This window comes from Nothoprocta perdicaria, unplaced genomic scaffold (assembly GCF_003342845.1).
Source record: "Nothoprocta perdicaria isolate Ctin4 unplaced genomic scaffold, notPer1 scaffold_0, whole genome shotgun sequence".
Taxonomy (NCBI): Eukaryota; Metazoa; Chordata; class Aves; order Tinamiformes; family Tinamidae; genus Nothoprocta; species Nothoprocta perdicaria.
The window spans coordinates 16,964,260-16,970,274 of record NW_020454092.1 but is presented as its reverse complement, the minus strand read 5'-3'; positions in this window follow the sequence as shown (position 1 = coordinate 16,970,274).

The window sequence follows — 6,015 nt, the reverse complement described above, 5'->3', positions numbered from 1 at the left end:
GCGGCCATGGCGGCCCGGCCGGGGTCGCGCTGCCGCCCGGCGCCTCCCCCCGGCCCGGCCGGGCTCAGGCACGAGCAGGTGCCGGGACAAACCGAACGCTTCGCTCCTCTGGTTTCCTTTACAAAAATGCTTAAAAAAAACCCACTTTCTGATACCACATCCAATTCCAACAAAGCGAACGCCTGCAGCTTTCACCGTGTCAATTCGCTAACAAGCCCATCTGGCCCAAGGCAGAGGGAAAAACGTTTTCAAACGTTTTTCAGCCATTAGGTGTGTCCTTTCCAGCTTCCTTGTCTGGAACAGCTCTTCAGAATCACACACAGGCTTTGAAATCCAGACCTCAAAATACATTTTAAAATGCAAAACAAAAAAAAAATAATTTTTGTCGCAATATTTTTTGACGATAAGCAAGTTTGGTGCCAATGAGAGTATTTATAAAGTGTAATACACACTCTGAATATCCTCTATGTAAGCACACCCTATGCAATATCAAATAGCACGGGCAGTTTTAAAAAATTTCCTAGTGTTCTCTGCTGATCCACTTTGATCCTGGTTTGCTCTGTAGTTTCTGACTCAGGTCAAAGTGACCGCCAGCTGCTCTGATCTGTTTGGCCCCGCAGCCTTGAGTTACACATGGGACACGTCCTGCCAGGGGTTATGTGCTCAAAGAACTGGGAGCAGACGTTTTGCTTATAGCTAGACAGCTTCTCTCTTGATAGCTAGACAGCTTCTCTCTTGACAACTTCCTTTTTATTCCCATTAAGGAGGTTTGCGTTGCTGTTTATCTATGAATAACCTAAATGCCTTCAATACAAAATCTGTAACAAGAGTCATTTCTGGCATTTATGGAGTTCAGACACATTTTAATTTGGCTATAAGACTGAGGAGAAAAATGGTGCACAAATTCTGAGGTTTACTCATGATGGAGAGGCTGTGCAATGGAGTGCTGTGTAATAATGATTACTGTAGGTGACTCCATCATTGGGTGTTGAAGTATGTTGACTTAGTTTAATAAGGCAATTAGGAAGCCAAGCACTAGTTAAGAGAGGAGCCAGTGAACCACCACCTTGTCCAGGGATGACTTCAAGGTTACGGCAATGTCACAGGTATCTTCTGTGGGAATCTTAAGGTGATATCCCAGCTAAGTTACAGATATTTTTAGTTATGGAGTGGCAACACCAGGAACAAGATTACTGGCAATTAAAAGTACTTTTTTATTCAGCTATCACTTGCTGTTTTATTCCTGCTGTGGATATTAAGCCTGTGTAGTCACTGTAGCTATGTATAGTCCACAGCCAGGCACGTGCTCTCCGCCGTACAGTACAGAGATCCTGTGGGAGCAGCTGGTGTCTCCCTTCTCGCTGGCATGTCGCGATTTCCTTTCTTTGGAAACCTGCTTACGGAAATGGATCTTTGGCCTCATCCCGAGATGGAATCAGAACACAGCTGGGATATATTTGAGGCGCCACAGAATGGATATTGCCCTACTTTACCCTGAGTTTTCCAAGAAGAAAAAAAGTGCTAGGCCCAGTTAAGCTTTGTCCATAGTACAGGATACTGTAACTCCAGGCACAGTTTAAAAGTTAGAGAGTTGTCAAACACCTGAAAAGATCTACTTTTGATGACAGTGTCAGACACTAATGAGGGAGCACTTTGCATTTGGCTTTGTGACATGGCAGCTCTGCAGTCATGAGAGCTTGGAAAGAGCAAGAACAGGTACCAATTATGACATACTGATTTCTTCAAAGCAGGGGTGATTTAAGGCACTTTTCTCATAGGCCTCTTACTCCCACTTTTTTGGGTACCCAGACAGGTTAATAACAACTTTGCACCACAGAGTCAAAAGTTTTACAGTGGTTCCAGAGTCTGAGAATGTAAAAATCCTTGTGTTCATACACACAAAAGGTTACCATTGTAACACCGCTGGACATGCTGCGGTTCGACCCAAATGAACATTGAGGCTGCTGCTTTTCTCAGCCTTGTTTTCTGCAGCTGGGGGATAAAAAAGCAGAACTTTTCAAGGTAGATGCTGTTTTTCTGTAGTGCTCAAAAGCGTTTTGGTCAAAGCTTTGCTCTAGAGAATACATGAACTGTTTTCACCGTTTCTCAGCACTAAGTGACAGAAAATTAAACAGATCTGGCAGGCTTCACTGTAACTGCTTCCTGCAGATACTATTTTAAGTACATAGACTGTTTAGAACGATCTGCTTCTGTGCAAATAAACAGTGAGGTGATCCTTCTATGTGCAGAGTGCTGGAGGCACCTACACACCAGAAGAAGATAAGCCCCCCCCCTATAAATTTGTGTGGCAGGAGAACCTTCTTCCATGCAGGCTTGGGAGCTCACAAGTAACACTGTGCTGAATTTGCCAGTACATGGTAATAATATTCTCCTAAGTTTCAACAGGATACACAAGTCTGTTTTGGCCCTTTTGTTGTTACGATTTGGCAGCTAGTATCTTCCAAGTAAAAAATATTTTTAAAAACAAAATGGGAATGTATGAAAAATGTTTATATAGGACATAAACAATTGAATAATTTTATCTGGGATTTTGATATAAGAAGAGACAGGTTACATAACACTGCATTTTTAGGGCTCATATGATCTATCCAGAGATGATGAACTATACTACTAAAAAAAAAAAATTAAATGTAAAACCCACTGAGTACTTAAAGAGGCCTTCCTCTTAACAATTCATCTGCATAACTGACATCACAAATTGCCTGATTTAGCAATTCAAAAAGAAAACATTTAGGACTTCATTATATTGTATGGTCATCATTTTTAACATAATTTTATATATGCTTAATGTGGCATACTCACCAAAGCTATCTGAAAGACCAGCTCAGTCCTCAGCAAGAAAAAGGGTTTTCATTTTCTTTGCTTCCATCTACCTTCTCTTCTCAGCACTTAACTCTCTCCTGTCTTTCTCCTGGGGAAAAACAAAAAGAATAGAAAAATGGCAGTGGGAGTGTAACTTCCTGGTACTTCTGCATGGCAAGCCTTGGGAGACTTGAACACTGGGCCAGCATTCAAGTCACAGTGGACATGCAATAGCCAGAAATCAGTCCACTTAACTTCTGAGTGAAAACTTTCTATACCATTGAACCCACAGCTGCAGGCACAGACCTGATTGTTCAGGTAACATGGATAAATAACGTGCATTCTGACTTTAAAAACTTCTCTGGAAGAAAACAATGTGATACATATCCCTGAAGAATACCATTAAATAACATTCTTGTGTTATACGTGTGATTTGTGGGAATAACTGAGTTAATTTATTTGGTTGTAAAGAACACAGCATCTTTCAAACTACACATCACACACATCAGTTATCCTGAAGACACCATCTTGGCAAGGCTATCCTTTCCATTACTGTCCTAAGTTACCTTCCGTAACAGCTTTTTTGTCCCCCCAAATCTAGTAATTTTTATTACTAAGGAATGGCAATGCCTGCTCCATGTACTGGAGTATATGAAGCACATTGGTCACAAGATATTAAAAAAAAAGACATATTTGGGGGAAAAAAAAAGTAGGCAATCTTCATATAAAAGTCATTTCTCTTCTGCCACCCAGCTTTACAATGTTTTTTGTATAGCAGTCAGTTTTCCTTTGTCTTAGTGTAATATCTGTCATAATCTCAACTTCAAGAATGATCAGAGACCTAGAAATATGATCTGAGAGGAGAGATTGAAAGAACTGGGCTTGGTTAGCTTAAATAAAAGTTTTGGAAAAAGGGAAAATTATCTTCAAAAAAAAAAGTCTCAACAAAGAGAAAAGGAATAAATTGTTCTCCATGTTCAGAGGATGTCAGGCAAAATGTAATGGACTTAGAGATTTAAGGTAGGTATTAGGAAATTATTTCAAACTACAAAAGTAGATTAGCAATGGAAATGATTACCTGAGAAACTCATCCAGGGAAGGCTTTGAAAAGCAGGTTAGGCAAAATGTCTCTGGAATTTCAGATGCAGCAGACTGCACACAGAGCTCCCAAAGGCTGCAGACTATTTTGTATTATTTCACCCAGGTGACTTACAATAGTTCTATTACTATGATTTTCACTATTTTAATTTTCATTTTTCCTTACACCCCCAGAAAATATCTACTATCCCAAATATGGCAGTAAGTAAAAATATGGGAAAGTAGAATGGGTTGTAAAGTTCCTAATAACATAATATTAAGGAATCACAATTATTACAAGATAACTTCTCTGGTACTTCTGCATGGCAGGCCTTGGGAGACTTGAACACTGGGCCTTGGGAGACTTGAACACTGGGCCAGCATCAACTTACAATGGACATGCAATAGCTGGAAATCTATCTTTTGAATTATTTTTTTTTCTTTAATGTATTTTTAATGCATGATAAACTGTGCTTCTGATTGGGTCACTCCTTCATGTCACACATGTGAAGGAAATCTGTCACGAAGTTCCCTCAGCACTAGTACCTGTTTGATTTCATATCTGTTCACCAATGAATCCACTTCCTCCAGTTCTCACTGGGGGTGTTATCATCTTAACAGGAACATTTTACTGAGAAAGTTGCAGTTTGCTTTAGCAAGTTGCTTATTACACTATGTACTGACTTAAGAAATGTCTTCAAACAACATTCCCTTCATAGAGCTTGGCTTTTTGGTCTGCATATTATTGCACAAAAGTTAATGCAGAGCTAAAATAAGCTACAGAATACTTGAAAGACAGTGGACATTTTTTAATGTTCTGATTACTTCTTAGTGGTAAATTGTAGCCCACTACAAGACAAGGGCTAAAGCAAGGTAACATCACTTGCTGCTGTTCTCATATAGCAAAGGAATATTGTTCTTACTGAAGAGTAAAAGGAAGAGCGGTTCTTTTGTGAGAACTGTTCTGTGAAAGAATTTAAAGTATGACCTAAAACATTGTTCCTGTGAACTGTGCTGTCATCCACAGTTCTTGATTCAGGATCTTAAATTTGAATAGAGAGATCTCTGTTGTAGAAGCTCCATCTTGTGGATGACCAATCAATAACTACTTTAGCACAATGTCAGATTTGAAATACTTATTAAAACTGAAGCTATTCTGACTATCTTTGCAATAAACTAAGGAGTCTTCATTTGATGGGAAATACAGAAATATCATTCTTATGAAAAAATCCACACATGTTTTTTGAAGATTGCATTCCACAAATAAGAAATAGTGAACTACAGAGAGAGGAAAAACAGGGTGAAATAAGGACAGAACACTGTTAAGTCTGAATCTGCTAAAGCACTACAAACCCAAACCCTGCCTTGAATTCCTGGAGTGGTCTTCTGTAACATTTGTATTATAAAAGTAAGTATTTAGATGACAAAATACTAGGTCATTCAGAAAAGGGCTGAAGAAAATTCTTTGAGAAATTTGTTTAGACAGAAAGAACTGCAAAGTATGAATGGAAATGGAATTTGGAAACTTTGGAAACATCCTTAAAGAGATACTTAGTTTCAGCATAGCATAATGGAAAAAACAATGTATTTGCTAGGAGGAACATTAGGCATTGCTTGTTTAGCATACATTTTGACACACTGAAGGAAATAAACAAAGGTGATAGGAAAAGTCAAAGAGTGTATCAAAATCCAGAGAAATTTGGCACAAATGCCAATTCTAATTTTAGAGACATCTATAACTATTTTTTTTAACCTTGTAAGTTGACAGACTTATCTTCCATGCAGAAAGAACTACTGTTTTGAGTAATATAACCTCTTAAGAAACCAACACACCAGATATAAGAATACAATCTTTATTTTAAGTTTTTCATCCTAGGAGGAATTTTGAGTAGGGATAGAAGAAAAGAGCTGCTTCTCACTGAATTTACAAACTAGATGTATATTAAATTTAAGCATGAGGTAGCTATGTGCTTAAGTCCAATCTGCTCTTTAAATCAAAGACATCCTACCTCTTTAATTGTAGATGTAGCAACTGTTTTTTTTCCTGTGAATATAGTGTGTCCATGGAAATGTTGCTGAGACTGGCTTGCTCGGAAGTGATAAGAGCAAGCAGGA